The sequence below is a fragment of the Rhinolophus sinicus genome, linkage group LG03 (genome assembly GCF_036562045.2).
Source record: "Rhinolophus sinicus isolate RSC01 linkage group LG03, ASM3656204v1, whole genome shotgun sequence".
Lineage (NCBI taxonomy): Eukaryota > Metazoa > Chordata > Mammalia > Chiroptera > Rhinolophidae > Rhinolophus > Rhinolophus sinicus.
In genome coordinates, this window is record NC_133753.1 from 159,130,459 (window position 1) to 159,146,771 (window position 16,313).

At 36.1% G+C, this 16,313-nt stretch overlaps 1 long non-coding RNA gene across 2 annotated transcripts; it reads right to left on the reverse strand.

Annotated features, from left to right (window-relative positions):
• Nucleotides 1-448: 448 nt before the first annotated feature.
• On the reverse strand, nt 449-15,914 carry LOC109453382 (uncharacterized). Of its 2 annotated transcripts, none has more exons than XR_012494430.1 (4): nt 15,586-15,914; nt 13,629-13,762; nt 11,285-11,383; nt 449-1,116 (listed from the first exon to the last, which is right to left on the reverse strand). It is a non-coding gene; the product is annotated as an uncharacterized LOC109453382 (long non-coding RNA). The 2 variants fall into 2 exon arrangements; XR_012494431.1 differs by having other exon boundaries at nt 15,747-15,913.
• Nucleotides 15,915-16,313: the final 399 nt, after the last annotated feature.

Sequence of the window (16,313 nt, forward strand, 5' to 3'; positions counted from 1 at the left end):
CTAGCGTTTTGTGGAGAAGACAAGAATTAAGCAAGCATGAGTTAATGGGTACATGTTTATCAATTGAGTATTTCAGATTCAGCGCAGAAAGGTCCACTGTGAATGGTCTGAGTAGGGCTCACTGTCAGTCAGAGACACATTGTAGTGGAACTATTTGACCTGCCCTTTGATCTGTGGCTTAGGACAACAGGGTTTCTAAGCAATATTGGCAGCAGAGGTAGAAATATGTTGCCTTCTTCCTGGAACCATTGAAGGAATAAGAACTTAGCAGATTTTATAACTTTTAAACAATTTGTGCAATTTTGTAGCTCAGACGTGGAGGGATCTAAACCACATTTCCCATTAGAAATGGGAGGAGAGAGAAGGCGTTTAACACAGCAGGAGGACTATTACTGAGCTGCAGTAGACAGAATATAAGCAAAATTTCCGCTGGGTTCCTGTGCCCAGGTCTTGGGGGCTTTTTATTTCATTTGCTTTCATTATTTTCCTCTTGTCCTTTTAGAAAACCAGTTTAATGTATTTTCTGACATCAGAGTCAGACAGGGGATAATAAAGAAGCTTCAATGAAGGATTCTAGACCATTATGTGATGATAATATACTAATTACCTGAGAATCAGCCACAGCTCTGTTGGTAAATACAGAAGACTCACTTCTACTGTCAGCGGCACAGATAGATAATGCAGCTATAAATTTTCTGGTAATTGGTGTGATCATTAGTTTAAGTCATCCCAACTGGCTGGATTGTACTTCTTGAGCAAGTATGGAGAGGCCTTCATGCATGATTCCTGTCCCTGGTAAATCTGCACCTTCAGTGGGCTTCCTCTGTATACTGAGGAGTGAGACTGGAATTGCTGATAAAGGGAGGATGGAGATAAAACAGTGGCAGTCAGTTTTAAAGAGTGGACACATAAGGCAGTGGAACTCTGAAAATTAGAAAAGAGAAAGCTTCACTTGAAACAAGTGATGCATTTTATTTTAGATATTTCAGGATTCTAAGAAACAAAGAACAATGCCATAGTTGAGGATGAAGTAGTTGATGGTAATTTCTTGTGCCTACCAACAGTTAGAGCGTGTCAGGGTTTGATGCTGGGTTTTGCCACAACTGCATATAGCGCCTATAGAAGGAAAAAAACACAGAATTCAAATGAAAATAGAATTTCTCCTCTGTTTCAAGGCAAGATTTTATTGATTTAACTAGCTGAAAATGGCATTTGCTTGGAAATAATTTCTAAATGAATTAATGGCTTCCACATTTGGTGAGGCAGAGTGAGCTGGATTTTATCCTTCTAGGTCATGTACATGTATAATTATTTCTAATTTTTATGCATTTATTTTAAATTTTATATTGTACTTATGGGACATTATGTAAAGGCAACAAAATAAACACATGGCAAAATACACATTAATAGAGAGCATAATTTTTTCATCAGATTCACAAATTGCATCTGATTTAAATTTCTATGTATTATCTGATGATATCCTTAGTACTTTAAAAACAGTGTTAAAGAGAAAAGCTGTATTTATGTCTACTTTACTCTTTCATTTCCTAGCAAATAGCACTTTTTATATCTTCAATGCGTTATTTGATAAGAGGGGCTTGCACATAGTAGTATGGAACTTGACCGATACCATATTTCAGTAACTAAGCATGGCAATTATAAAACGTAATTCATAATGCAAGAATTCAAAGTCATATGAGAAAAAGATATTGTCTTTGTTTGATGGTTAACTAACTGTAGTGAAATGAATGGCTATTTTAACTCTGACTTTTTTTTTTTTAATGGCCAAAACATAGCAGAATGGAAATCTAGAGCTTGTTGAGGACATTTGATGTTGCTTGATACTGTTTGGCCTCCAAGTGTCCACACTCTTTCCTATTTAAGATAATTTTCTAATTGTATTTGGCAGAGTCTTAGACCTGTAGGGGGCAGACACATGGTCTATGCTTTATCAGTTGGATGTCTCTGCTCAGGACTTAGAAACAGTACAGAATTAAAGGAACCATTTAGAATTCATGCACAGTATCGTGGAATAAATCACTTGGCAGTGGTAGCAGTGGCCTACATACGTAATATCTTAACGCAAGAGTTCCTATGGTAGTATCTAGGCTGCCTGTCCTCATTTGATTCCTACTAGATTTGTAAGCCTTATTTTGTAAGCTTCTCCATAGATTGTGTAAGCTAGACCATAGTTTACTAATAATTATTTTTTACTGTTTCAAATAGCCGGAGTCACTGTCTGTTGCTTATAGTTGAGAATCCTGCCTAATGTAACCTCATACTCTAGAACTTTTACTTATTATTGTTATTATTATTATTTTTTTTCCCTGGAGAATGAAACCCGATGCTAGTATCTCATGGAGATCCTATTTCTTCGGAAACCTTCTTTCTGATAAATATGTTCATTGTGAGAATGGGTCTAAAGAGCCATTTTTCTCACCTGCTCTTGGAGGAAAGTTAGAAGATCCGGAGGCATTGGGTAGAAGAAAATGGCCTATGTATCTGACTCACGACTTCCGATCCTCTGGCCTGCCCGTCATGGCTACCAAGTAACAATCTGGGCCTTCCTCTCTTCCTCTCTCCTTCTAGACTAAAGCTCTCAGATAGCAAATGGTAAAGAACTGTTTCCCATTCTCTCAAAGCCCTGATATCACAGGAAGAGGGAGAAAGGTAGTAGGGAGAAAGTGGTTTGCTGAACTTAAATCACTGGGAAGAAGAGGGGAGGAGCATGCTTCTAGTGATTGCAACACCAAAATAAAATGATCATATGAGTGTTTTAGTATTTTTTTTGTGTTAATATGAAAATACGATAACACTGACATTATATTTTAATAATGTCTATAATTAGTACTTTAAAAATCAGTGACATATAATATCTAATATATATCAAATGTAAGAAGGCATCAATGAATTAAAAAATAAGAGAAAAAATTTAAAAATTATAAATATAAAATTATTTACATATTTACTAGCAGATGGGTTATAAACATTATTAGCAAAATAAATTTTGAAAATAAAAGTATTATTCCAAAGATGACTAGACACTACAATTATTAAAGTAAAAATCAATTATTAAAAAAGTGGAATGCATTAGTGAAATAATGATTCCAATATAGTCGAATATATGATTTGATATATAAAGCTGGGCTATATTATTTTATAACGGAATCTATTATTTGAACTTTTGAAAAAGTGTGATCTTAAACAACAAAGTGCATCAGTAGTATCATTATTTACTCATGAATATAATTTCTTGTAAGTTTTTCCAGCGGCTTAAACAGCCCTTCATGACTCTATACTAGTGGGGCAATGAGGAAGAGAGTTACAAACTAATGCTAAATATTTTCCTCTGACATTTTTATTTTCAAATAATCTTATCTCTTGTTTGATGATTTTAAGATTCTTTTTAAACAGCTTTTTTTTTCTGGAACCACAAACTTTTTATTGGAGTCAAGTTGTAATTTTGTTTCATAAGAAGTGTTTACACTTTGTACTGTATTTTTGCTTTGTTTTCTCCAGATATAAATAGATTCTCATGTGATTTTACCCATGGCAGTTTCAATACGGTCATGTTCATATTCTACTTGTTCAGAAATTTTTGAACTGGAGTAAGAATTATTCTTGCATTAGAAGCTTTGCTCTGTGGGTTATTTTCTACCCTCCTGTCTACCCTCCTTGAAGATGAGGGAGGTTACAGAAGAATAGTTTTAAAAAGTGTAACTGTTCATTTGAATTTTTGTGAAGCACATAACTCTCTGGATATATCTCAGGATGTAAATGGTTTCTTCAGATATTTTTTAAAAGGACGAAATAATGGCATCATACCAAGTATGATATTTTAGTAGATAAAAATTTCATGGTATACCAGAATAACAAAAATTTGCACGATGGTCACAAAGCACCACCAGTTGGGAAGATCATCAGACCACGGAAAGGGGAAGTAGCATGGAGGGTCATAGAGTCATATACCCATAAGGACTTCCAACCTACTTATATATTCCCAGGACACTAGGCTTAACCTACAGAATGAGTCAAACCACCTACCCTGATCATGCAGAAAAATATGGCAGTGGGAAGGTGTTTGAAGATGGAAAGCACATGGTAAAGGTTTGTATTTCAAAATCATCAAAGGAAGTATAAAAAGAAACAATTACCATACTACTCAGTGATCTAGCGTTTATGCCCAGCATATAACATTTATGACTAAGGATCAACCAGCATTTCCAAAAGCCTTCTTGTTAGCCAAGTTTGGCACAATAGTGGAGTGTGTGTGTGTGTGTGTGTGTGTGTGTGTGTGTGTTGTATGTATGTGTGTGTGTAAAACAATAGCTAGGATAATTTTTTTTAACTTAGAGAAAAATTTATTGAGATGCCTTGAGCCTCATACTATAGAATTAGAACTAGACTCTTACCACTGTGCGTGTTGGAGGGTAAGGATGAGATATATCCTGGAAATTGAAGCACTAACTGAATCAGTGCTATTCAGAGTTGTATTATCTCAGTTCTCATGTAGATATATTTCTAGAATCATGCCATATTTTTCTATTCTTTTCCAATCTTTTGAAACACTTATATGTCTGCAGTTATAGCTTATTCCACTTTTTGTTCATACAATGTATTTGCTAACTTCCAAGATTGTAATGATGTTTATACTTCCCTAAGTCATGTCAAATCATTTTTATCAACAGACAGTTGTCTATTGATTGACCCTTTTTTACCCTGACCATTGCTTGGAAGTGAGTGGAGCTGCTGTTAAACTTAGATTTTAGTATCCAGGGTGATAATGCACTTTGGAACTTTTGCAGTCTCTTAAGCGCATTTACACTTTCTTGTCTTTGTCAGCCATTGTGGATTAAATATTCATCAGAAAACAAAGTAATGGCAGGAAGTGAGGCTACTGTACTGTTAGCATGTGCATTAGTGAGCATTGGTTCAGTTGAGAAGAGCAAACCATGACGCCTCCATGTTTAATGGCAGAGAGCATTTGTCTGTGTTTGCTCTACTGTACTGCTTCAGTGGCCATGAGAAAGATATATATATATATATATATATATATATATATATATATATATATATGCTTTATTGCTAATCTTGCAATGGATTTGCATATTTAAATATAAAAATATTTGAGACAAATCACATTTTGATAAGTCAGCTCTGTATAGGGAGATGCTCCAAGAGGAACATATGCATTTAAAGCATGCCAAACGTGACTTGTAAATGCCACCCTGTAGAGTGCTCAGATAAATGTTTAATTTCTTTACAAAGAGTTATTGAAACCCAAGATCCTGTATTAAACGAGCATTATTACTGTTCTGGCTCTAGTTTGAATTCCCTTTTTCTGCCTTGCTCAATATCTAATGGCCATTTTTTTTTTTTTCCTGGCCCAGGCTACTTCAAAGCAGGAATGTGGTCCTTCAAAAAATATTTTCTGATCACCTCTTATGTGTCAGATAGTGTTCTAGGCTTTACATATTATTGCATCTGAAAGAAGGGCTATTTTCCAGATTAAGTGTACTTTGTGAACAGATTTCTATGTTTGGAGGGGACCTGGGAACCATTATACTTCCTGGGCAGATACTCTCCCTGACAAAGCTCAGGATTTGACTGTTTAACCCATTAAAGAGTAGTCTACCCTCCAGCAAAAGATGATGCTTCATACTGCTTAGTAAGTACTTAGATCAAAGACAGCAGATCTTTTTAAAGATGTTATATTCTCAACATGGAATACAGCGAACTGAACCCACATAGCTGTAAAATGTCCCCCAGAATGCCTAAAATCTGACAAACAAAAGAACACTTGTTACTCCTTAGCAATCTGTTAAGACATTAAAAAAAAAGGCTTGCCAAATGAAAAGGAGCATATGCACACACAACACGTCAAAACTGTTAGAAACCTATGTTTTGCTTTACGGACGCAGCTTCCAGACCAGTCTTGTGCTTGTGTTATTTTGTTCGTGGTTTCACTAAGTGTTATAGCAGACAGAACATCTTTAAATAGCAAGATCTCGTGAAGAAAATTAACAAGTTTTTCAGGTCATGATATAACATAAGGTTTTGAAATAGCATCTTTAAAGAAAAAATATTAAATCTACGTTTTACATTAATCTTCTGGGCATTTTAAAGGAACACCATATTCATGATATTAGTACAGTATCTAATGGAAACTCAATTTCAGAGACAGGCATTGTAAGGTATCATTACATGAGCTCCCCAAAATGGCTCTTTTAATTTTTTTTCTATTTGAATTTGCCTGTGAATATTCTATTTGGTTATATTGCCTGCGAGAGGGGATTTCAAGGAGAAATATAAATGAAAATATCTTATGAAAAATATGTTTGCTTATTTTTTTAGAATGAGAGAGGACTCAAACATGTTCACTTGAAGGCTACTGCATTTGTATATTTAAATTTGTATTTCGTTCAACTTTAAGATATTTCTCACTCTGGGGTACCCAGTAATGAATATCATGAGTCCCTGATTCCTTCCTTTCAAAATAATCATTGTAAATTATGTTATGTAATTTATTCAGTATTTTTTTATTCAGTTAGTGAATTATCAGCATATTGTATGCCTTTTGGTAATTTCACTGCTCATAAATACCTCTATCAAGGAAGCAGTGGGAAAATGGAAAGTTGGAAAACAAAATTCTTTTACTCTTTTTTTGTTCTCATTGTTGATAAACTTGACGAAAGATTTGGAAAAGGTGCTAATTGGCCTCTGACCATCAATCTTGTCCATGGGAATAGAAGCATGACTTTCTTTGAAAACGGGACCAATGCAGAAGAAGGCAGAGCATGAAGAAGCAAGGCAGGTGAGTACCATCTGTCATCAGCACCAGGCTTACTTGTTGGGTGTGTGTTTTGATTGCTTATGCCGTTTGATTTGGGAGGCATTCCTCAGCATCTGTTTCTACACCGAAAAATCTTCATCTACTGGCTGTGCTTGAAAAACATTTTTAAAGAGTTTTATTTCACAACCAGAAATAAGGCTAAAATGTCTTGGGAATAGTAATGATGATATAAATGCAGTCCAAAGTGCAGATTACCAGAATTCTTTCCTTCGGATTGATATTGAAAAAAGCTTGTTATAGGAATGGAAGGAAAATAAAAGGATGTGGGTATCTTAAGGAATGAGGAAGGAATAGTGTGCAAATCTGGAAGGTGAATGGGGCACAGAAAAGAGAGACCAGGGGCAAAGAACTATTTTCACAATCTGTTTAGGGCCAGTCCTACCCATCAACTTAGGTGATCTAGAAAGAAAAGGACTTTCCTTAGAATTCTGATGTCATAAATGTGTGCCATTTATTTTCAGCATGAATTCTAAGGATGTCTTTGATATTTTGAGTTTTCTTAAATTTTTTAAATTTACCTTCCTAGTTTGAAAAGAAATAAAAACTTATTTTAAGAAGTGTCATCTCTGTGAAAGCTCCTACCAATGATCAGAACTGCTTGTTTCTCCCATTATATTCTCCTCAGACATTATTTGCATATATTCCACTTAGCAATGCAGAGATTGGAGGCAGACTTGAATGATGGGTGAAAACATGTACGTTAGAAACAGAATTAGTTTTCATTACTGACTTTGTCATCTATAAGTTCTGTGGCTTTGGACATATGTCTCAACTTATCTCTCCCTCAGTTTTCTTGTCTGTAAATTAGTGATAAAAATACCATGTCATGAGGTTAAGGGGATTAAATGAGACCGTATCTGCAAAGCACTTTGCACCAAGCCTGTCATATTTTAAGTGCTTAGTAAATGACGAGGAACCCTTTGGGTGATGAAGGTGATGGTGGTCATGATGAGTTATAAGTGTTTTCACCCAGCAAGTGTAAAATCCTCAAATTAAGGGACAGTGTGTTAGCTATTTTTATGTGCTTTGAAAAGAGGATCAAAATTGCACATAGTACAAATGTGTTTAGTTAGGTACGTAGAAAACTTTAGAATATTAAATTAATTGGAATTTTTTTTTAAGTTGATAAAAATTACAATAACGGAATATTAGTGAATAAATGTAGTTGGATTGAAATATAATAAAGTGTGAGCAAATAGAGATTCTTTGGAAACCTGGTTTCTTGATTAGATAACAAAGATTGAAGTTGGCAATTTAATTGACCTGAAGCAGTATTTTTTTTTTCTAATTTATTGGGGTGACAATTGTTAGTAAAATTACATAGATTTCAGGTGTACAATTCTGTATTACATCATCTATAAATCCCATTGTGTTTTCACCACCCAGAGTCAGTTCTCCTTCCATCACCATATATTTGATCCCTCTTACCCTCATCTCCCACTGAAGCAGTATTTTTTAAGGTGTTTAAAAATGGTTTTTATGAAGTAGATTAAAATTTTCTTTTCTGTTTTCCTTTTATACACTGTTTGTGTCAGCAAACTTTTTCTTTTTTACCCCATTTCATTCAGTAGACATTAAGGAGCCCAGTGATAAAAATTGAAAGAGATTTGATACACTTGAATATGAGTGGAAATTAAAGGAACTGAATGTTTCCTTTGGAATGTTTGTTTGAAATAACAGAAGATTATGGAGAAAAAGTCATATCAATCTTCAAATAGATATAGAATGTTGGTATGTGTATTTCCATCAGGATTGTTTTGACTGCAGGTAGTAGTAAATCTGACCTAAGCAAAGTTAAGGAAAAACAAAACAGGAATGTTTTAGTTTATATAATTGAAAACTTCAGGGAAGTAGCTCTACCTTCATACTTGGCTGGATATTTCAGGACCCAGTTACTCTTTCTTTCCACACTTCCTTTTTCACATTGGTCCCATTTCTGGAGAGGCTTTTGCTTCCCATGGGCAAGATGGTGGCCAGAGGAACTACGGCGCCATGTCTATTGAAACGGTGAGTATTTCTCTTGCTCAACAATTCAGAGCTAAAGCCCTGGCCTGAATTGGGTTTTGTGCTCACTCCTGAATGAATAAGCTGAATTCATTAATGAATGACCATATTACTGCTATATAGTCATGGGAGTAATATGAGTTCATGGTTAAATTCTAGGCCCATCCCTGGAGATAGTAGTGATCAGCACCCCCAGATCCAACTGTACTGAGACTTGAAGAGGGGTGATTCTTCAGAGAAAAACCTGGGTGCTGTGTTCTGAAGAAAAGAAAGAGAGTAGAGAACTACTATAACAGGGAAGTGGAGCCCCTGTATTGTGTACTGCTCCATAGGACAAAACTGGCATCAATTGGAAGAAATAATTATAAGGCATATTTCAGTTCAGCAGAAAGAAGAACTAAACATTTAGTTTGGATGAGATAAAGAGTTAATCGGTTATGTACCAGATGCTTTATACAATGTATTTAATCCCCACAGTATTAGCTCCATTAACATGTGAAAAACTCAAAGGTTTAAAAAAGTTTACTTACTTGCCTGAGTTATTTAATAAAATGTAAGACCTTGCCCGATGTCATACTCCCCTTTAGCTGGCAGAACCTAGATTCAAATTTGGATCTATTTATTCCTAAACCCATTTTTACCATGTGGTCTGTCTAGAAAGGAGACAAAAAACACAAGCCTGCTTTCTAGCAATTCCTGAGAGTATTAGGAAGTTCATTGTTTCTTATTTACTTGGTATTTCTGTTGATGTTCGAATGTAGTTCATAAATTGGAGGGATAGTACTACAGGGAAATTAGTAAGTGCAGACTATTAAGGCAGAAGTAGAAATCAGAATTGAATCCATAATTCAGTAAAACATACAGAAAGCATTGATAATGCATTTTACAGTTTTGGAAGATAATGGCAATTGTTTCTGTAGGATTCAGTAACCAAAATTATTACCTTATATCTCCTCTACTCTTCACTGACTTAGCATGGCCATATTCCTCTTTTCTCTGAACTTTAAAGTGAACCCATTTAAAATTAACGTGTGGATTCAAAACCATTTTTCTTTATTGAAGGGATGTGGGAAATAACTCGTGTTGAATTTCAACCTTGCTATGAATTTGCTGCATCTATTTCTAGCCAAAGATTTTATAACAATTCAAAAGGAAAGCACATTGTTGAAAAGCTTTTACTACTTAACATATTGATGAGTTAATTGTAATATGATTTCCCTAGGAAGGTTAATTGGCTTTCTTTCCCACAAACAATAAGATGTGAATATAAAAAGGAAAAGGACTATTGGCACTCAACTATAGGCTGTAAGGGCTGACACATGTGAAGTTGTGGTTTCATGAGAATAGATTATTTTTTTCCTTTATGCAAACGTTGATGTATAATTATGTTAGAGATAACCTTTTGAGAGCTTTGAGGAAATACAAGAAAAAGGAGGTACCCTGGCATGGATGGAGGAGATGGTGAGAGAGATCTTGGAGAGTTGTCTCCTGCTCAGCAGATGTGTGCTTTGTTTGGAGTCTGTTATAGGGGTAATTATTTTACTTATATCTGATCCTCAACAAATGAATTGTTGCTGCATTGGAAATCTTACAGGATATTTATAAGAGTTTATAGCTTGCTGTGGAAAGTTAAAAACTTATGAGATCTTGGTTGAATCTTTAAGAACAGCTGACAACTTTTACCTGGTCTTAGGTCCGACTATGGACAACAAAGAGGAATGACACATTTCTTATTTTTATTTTGGTGAGGTCAGCTATTTAAAAACAGAAAGACACACGTATCTTATAAGGAATCAGGAGGAGTATGGCCTGCGTGGGGATGATCTACAGTAAAGGAACTAAGGGATACCGCAGGGGACAGCAGCAGGAGAACAGGATCTGTATGTAGTTTGTGTTCTGCTCTGAGACTGCATGACCTTGGGCAATGCATTTCATTTCCACATCTGTAAAATGGAGATATAAAGTAACTAAGTTTTGGAGTTGGTGCAAGAATTAAAAGACATAACACATATGAGCACCCAGTAGATATATAATAGAGGTACAATAAGTTTTTACTCCAACTTGATTAAGAGAAATAGAAAGACTCACAGAATAGTGTAGAGGATACTTGAAAAAAACGTTTAATATGTATGTTTGATCATTGTTTTGTTAATCCTGAATGTAACTATTATATGTAAAATAGCACATGCTTAAGTAATGGAAGACCTGGGTTCTAGTAAGAATAGCTAATAACTAGCTGTGTAGGTAAGTCAGTTACCATCTCTGTACAAGGAGATTGTTGGGATACATTAAAGATCCCTTCTAGATCTTACTTTTAATTTTTAAATTATTTTCAGATGACCCTTTAAAATATGAAATTTTATTTTTTAAACCCACATACACAATATTTTATCCATTCACATTTATTTCAAAATATTTGATAAGTACCTCACTTTGTGCAAGACTCTGCCCTCGCCTCAGGGTGTCTGGCGGTAACAGTCCTCGTCCTCAAGAATCTCACAGGGAAGATAGGTCTGAGTAGAAGTCCTAAAACAGTAAACAGTGACAATGTAGTTCTTCAGAGAAAAGTCACTTTATCCACATAAGAGGAAAAGGGGACCATGTACACATTTACTCATTTGCTCAGTCTATACTTTTTTTCAGTTTCTATTGAATGTCAAGAATTATGCTAAGCGCTAAGGACAAGAGTGAGCGAGCTGTTATTCCTGCCTTCTAGGAACTTCTGGTCTAGATACAGAATGGCTCCACAAAGGTGAGTAAAGGATTCTCCACTGAGGAAAGGTGGGAAGTGAATTCCCAACATAGAAGCAGGAGCAAGGCAACCATGGAAGAGTATAGTAATATGACACTTCGGGGTAATTGCAAGTTGTTTGGTTTGGCAGGTGTGTGGTGCAAATAGTGGGGAGGCAAGCACTGAGGCTGGAAGGAGATGCAAGGAAGAGATAGTGAAAGGCCTTCCTAAGGAGTTTGGGTTTATCCTGAAATGAGGGGAACTACTAATGCATTTTAAGCAGGGGACTGAATCAATATATAAAATTGTAGGAAAACTTATAGGAATAAATTGGAGGATAGATGGCAGAGAGTTGTGATGGAAAGTAAATAGACAAGTCATGAGGCAGTCACAGGATCTTAGGTGTGATGTACTGAGGCCTGAACCAAGGCGAGGGTGTTGGGAATGAAGAGGATGAATGGGGAGGAATGGAGAGATACTGAACAAGCAGCAATGACAGAATGATGCTGGGAACACTGGCCATAAGAGATGAGGGAGAGATAAGATTTAATATCTTCCAACTTTCTGACTTGGGTGATGGACAATGCGAAGTAGGATAGGGTATATAGGAGAAGGTAAGTTTAGGTTTAAAAATAAAATTCCATGAAGTACTCAGCGTTTTTCAGAGGAGTTGGATTTAACTGCAGAATTGAGAAATCTGGGCTGAAGAAAAATGCTTTGGGATTTGAAGTCATGCAGCTAGATGAGCTTTTGGGGAACTCCAACATTTAAGGAGTGGGGTAAAGAACACATGCTCCCGAAGAATTCTCAGAAAGAACTCCTGGGGGAGTGGGGGGAATTCAGCAGGGATTTGGATCACAGAAACCATGAAAAGAGAGAGTTTCTAGAAGGGAGAATGGGCTAATAAATATTTATGAGAAATAATGTAATATTGGAATTTAACAATTTAGGAGTATTTTGATATTGATAAGAAGGGCCGTCTTACTGAAGTTGTCATGATGGAAAAATGTTATAACATATTGAAGAAAAATAGCTTATTAAATAAAAAAATCCAGCCAGAGTAAGTTATTACTTTAAAAAGTCTGGTTCCTGTGCAGTATTCTGATTGGGATGATTAGATAGAATATAAAGAGGACCACAGACCTGGAGATTAGACTTGACTTTTAGCGTGTTTGTATAGTTTTCCTGGTTCTTTACTATATCTCTTTAAGATGGAGATATTCAAACCTTCATTTTATTTTTGGGGGTTAATGCTATTCAATCTACTCAATGAACACTTACCAGGTAACACTTTAAAGGCTGCTACAAGTCCTCTGTAGTGCTTGTGCATTTTACAATAAATTAAGAAGACTTATGGTCAAATAGTGTTGTAAATAGTTATTGAAATGTGTGACCTGAGTAAGGGGTAAGGGTTTTGTGTCTTTATAGAATCTATTCTATTCTAGGCACATTTTGTGTAAGAGTAACAGAGCAGCTTACTTTTATGGGGATTTAACAGGGTGCATTTAAAGCTATCATAGTCCAGCCCCCAAATTTGGCAGACCTTCTACAGTAAACTATGACCTAGTTCACATTTATCTATCAATATGTCTTGAACTTTTTCTGCTCTTTCCTGTGGAATGAATTGTGGAAATGAATAAGCTGTAACATTTCCCTGTGAGTTTGGCTTTAACTAAATGTGTTTGTTGATTTCCAACTCAGAAGAACCAGCTATTTGGGTGCAATACTCTCTGAACAGTTTTTGAAAACTGGGTGATAACCACTGTGAGGGAAGTCTATGACCTTCTAATGTAGGAGGTCAGACCAGCAGGAAGCATGTAAATATGAACACCATGCTGAGATTCCAGCTCACCTGACTTACCTGGAGTTTTCTTTAGTCTGTTCCCAGTCTGCTTCTTGCTTGTGGGTATTTGTTTTCCCTGAACATTATATTTTTCTATTGTAATAGTTTTAACAATGCCCTATGGCAGAAGTATCGCTACTCTTGGCTGGGCACAGTTCCTTTCTCCCAGAAGGAAAAATTATAATGACAGCACTTGCCTCACATTCATTTGTCGTCTGGAATCTCTCTTCCCACATTTGGAAGGGCAAATCCATTCTGATGTGTCTGCCAGTGCTCATATGGTGAAGCAGTTTCATTACATCTAGATAAGAAGGCGACTCTTGCTGGATACCTTTTAAAAGCGAGATCCTGTTCACTTTGGAATTTTACCACAATTCTTATCTTTATAAGCAAGGCACTCAAGTATAAAAGAACTGTGATTTATATTCAGCTTATTACAGTCATCAAATTGCTGAAGCTGATTCAAAAGGTAGCAGTTAAGGGTCCTATGTGAAGGCTGTGAAAATAACATGCATCTACTTAAATGTTGTGTCCTTTTGAAATTTGAATTATAACTTAGCAAAGTAGACTTGGAGAGACTTAGCATATGCATTCGCAACCAAATCCCACAGGATTAGAAAAATTGATAGATTTGCTTTGCTCTGACCAATTCAATTCATTCAGTGAATTTCTTCTTTTAACTTAATAATATGAAGCACTGTGGAGAGCTACAAAACAATGGAGGTACTGGCCTCTGTCCTTAAAGAAGTAGGATCTTTTTTTTTTTTTTTTTTTACAGACTCTCATATATTACTGAAGGAGTCTTCAAGAATGTGCAGGCAAAGAAGAATTGTGAGGAAAGAGAGGTAATCATGGTGTTTGGGGATTGTCAAAATATACGTTCCTAATGCTGGGTGGCTTAAGTGGAACTGGTCATTAGCAAAAGTGGGATACATCTCCAGAAAGTCTCAGAAACCTTTTGTCCATGTAGTCTGTGAAGATGTAACAAGGATTAAGATAGAAATCTCTGAGGTGGGCTGTGAGTATCATAGTGAGAGCAAGTAATGGGTCACGTCATCCTATTTTTTAAAATAGGATTTTTTAATGATGAAAGAAACTACTCTGTATGATACCATAAGGATGGACACGTGTCATCATACATTTATCAAAACCCAGACAATGTACACCACTGAGGCTGAAGCCTAATACAAGCTACAGACTTTGGTGATGATGATGCTTCAGTGTAGGTTCATTGATTAACTAACAAATGTACCACCCTGGTGAAGGAGGTCAATGGTGAGGCAGATTGTGTGGTGAGGGGCAGGAGGTGTATTGGAAAGCTCGGTATCTTCCACTCAGTTGTGCTGTGAAACTAAAATTGCTCTAAAAAAATCAAACTTATTAAATTAAAAGATAACACAAAATGAAAAAAAATAATAATGATTATAGCAGTACCTTAAATATTTCATTACATACCATTCTATGGTTGACATGAGTTTCTCAGAGTAAATATTTAAAACACATATATACAGCAGTTCCAGGTATAGTGTGCCTCGTTTGTTTCATGAGGCTCCTTTTCTTCATCTCCAGTAACACTTATTCTACTCCTTGGCATCCCAGGTCCTATAGTTTGGTGTCTCAATCAAGACTCCATTTCCTAAGGATGTCATTCACTCGATAAACACTTATTGACTAAGGAACAATCAAGGATCAATTATAATAAGTGATAATTGTCCTCAGGGGCTTACAGTATACTGAGAAAAAACAAAGACAATAGAATAGCATAAGATAATAATAATAACATTGTTTTGTTCTGTGTTATATACCCATAGCCAATAAGCTAGAACAGTGTCTAGCTTAGAGCAGTACTCATAAATTGCATTGAATAGATAACAGCAAAAAATGAATCAGATTCACTCCATACCCTCAAGAGACTTAAAGAATAATGGGGAACAAAAATATTTAACGATTATAGGGCAATAAAAGCAATTATAAAAGTAGCTAGAAAATACCTTTCAAGTCAGGAAAAAGGCACATCTCACTATTTGATGGGAACCAGAGGAGGCTGAGGCTTGAAAGATGAGCTGGGTTGGCTGCCCTTATTTGATTGATTTTTAAGTATTGTTTGTTTAAAAACTAAGCTCCCGCTATCAAGGCTGTGTGCTGTTCACTCACCTTAGATTTGTATTGTCCTGTGTGCTGTTTGGAGAGAGGAAAATGAGTATTTGGAGGTGATCATAATTTATTCCAAGGAGTATGATTAGTAGCATCTCAATCCTATCGAAGAGACCAAGTTTGAAAACGAAAACATTTGAAGACTGCTCTCTCAGACTCACCCTGAGAGTGTTGGTAACCAAGCAGTCTCTATGGCAGCACTCACTCTGCCTGCACATTTCCCTGGGGTCAGTGGCTTCCTCTGAGCATCCACAGGGCCTCCTGAGAAGAGACCCAGTGTGCTCTCTGCAGCTTGCACAGACTTTAGCAGTGCAGGAAGTGTGTCTTCAAGCAGGAAGAGAGTCAGAGTCTTTGAGTGGGTGTGAGTGTAAATATTTTTCTTGGATCAGTTCCTCTAGCTATCACTAGCTAGCCTTTGGGAAATGCTTGAAGAGTGGCATTCCATGTCAGAGATCAACTTGTTGACTGTGGCTGAAAATGCCTCAGCCACTCTGCAGACATCGGCAGGAATCCAGACTCTAAACAGGGACTGACAAAGCACAGCTGTCCTCTCTTTAACCTTTGGTGTCTTGCATAAGTTTTGTCCCCTTTCTATGACTGGCTAAATGAAAACCTTTAAGATTATTCTCTTAATATTCCATGCAAGAAATCATCTGAAGACCAACAGTTAGAAAACACTTGTTATGTCCAGGCTCTGCTAATAATTGTCTTTACAGCCGTAAAAGCTT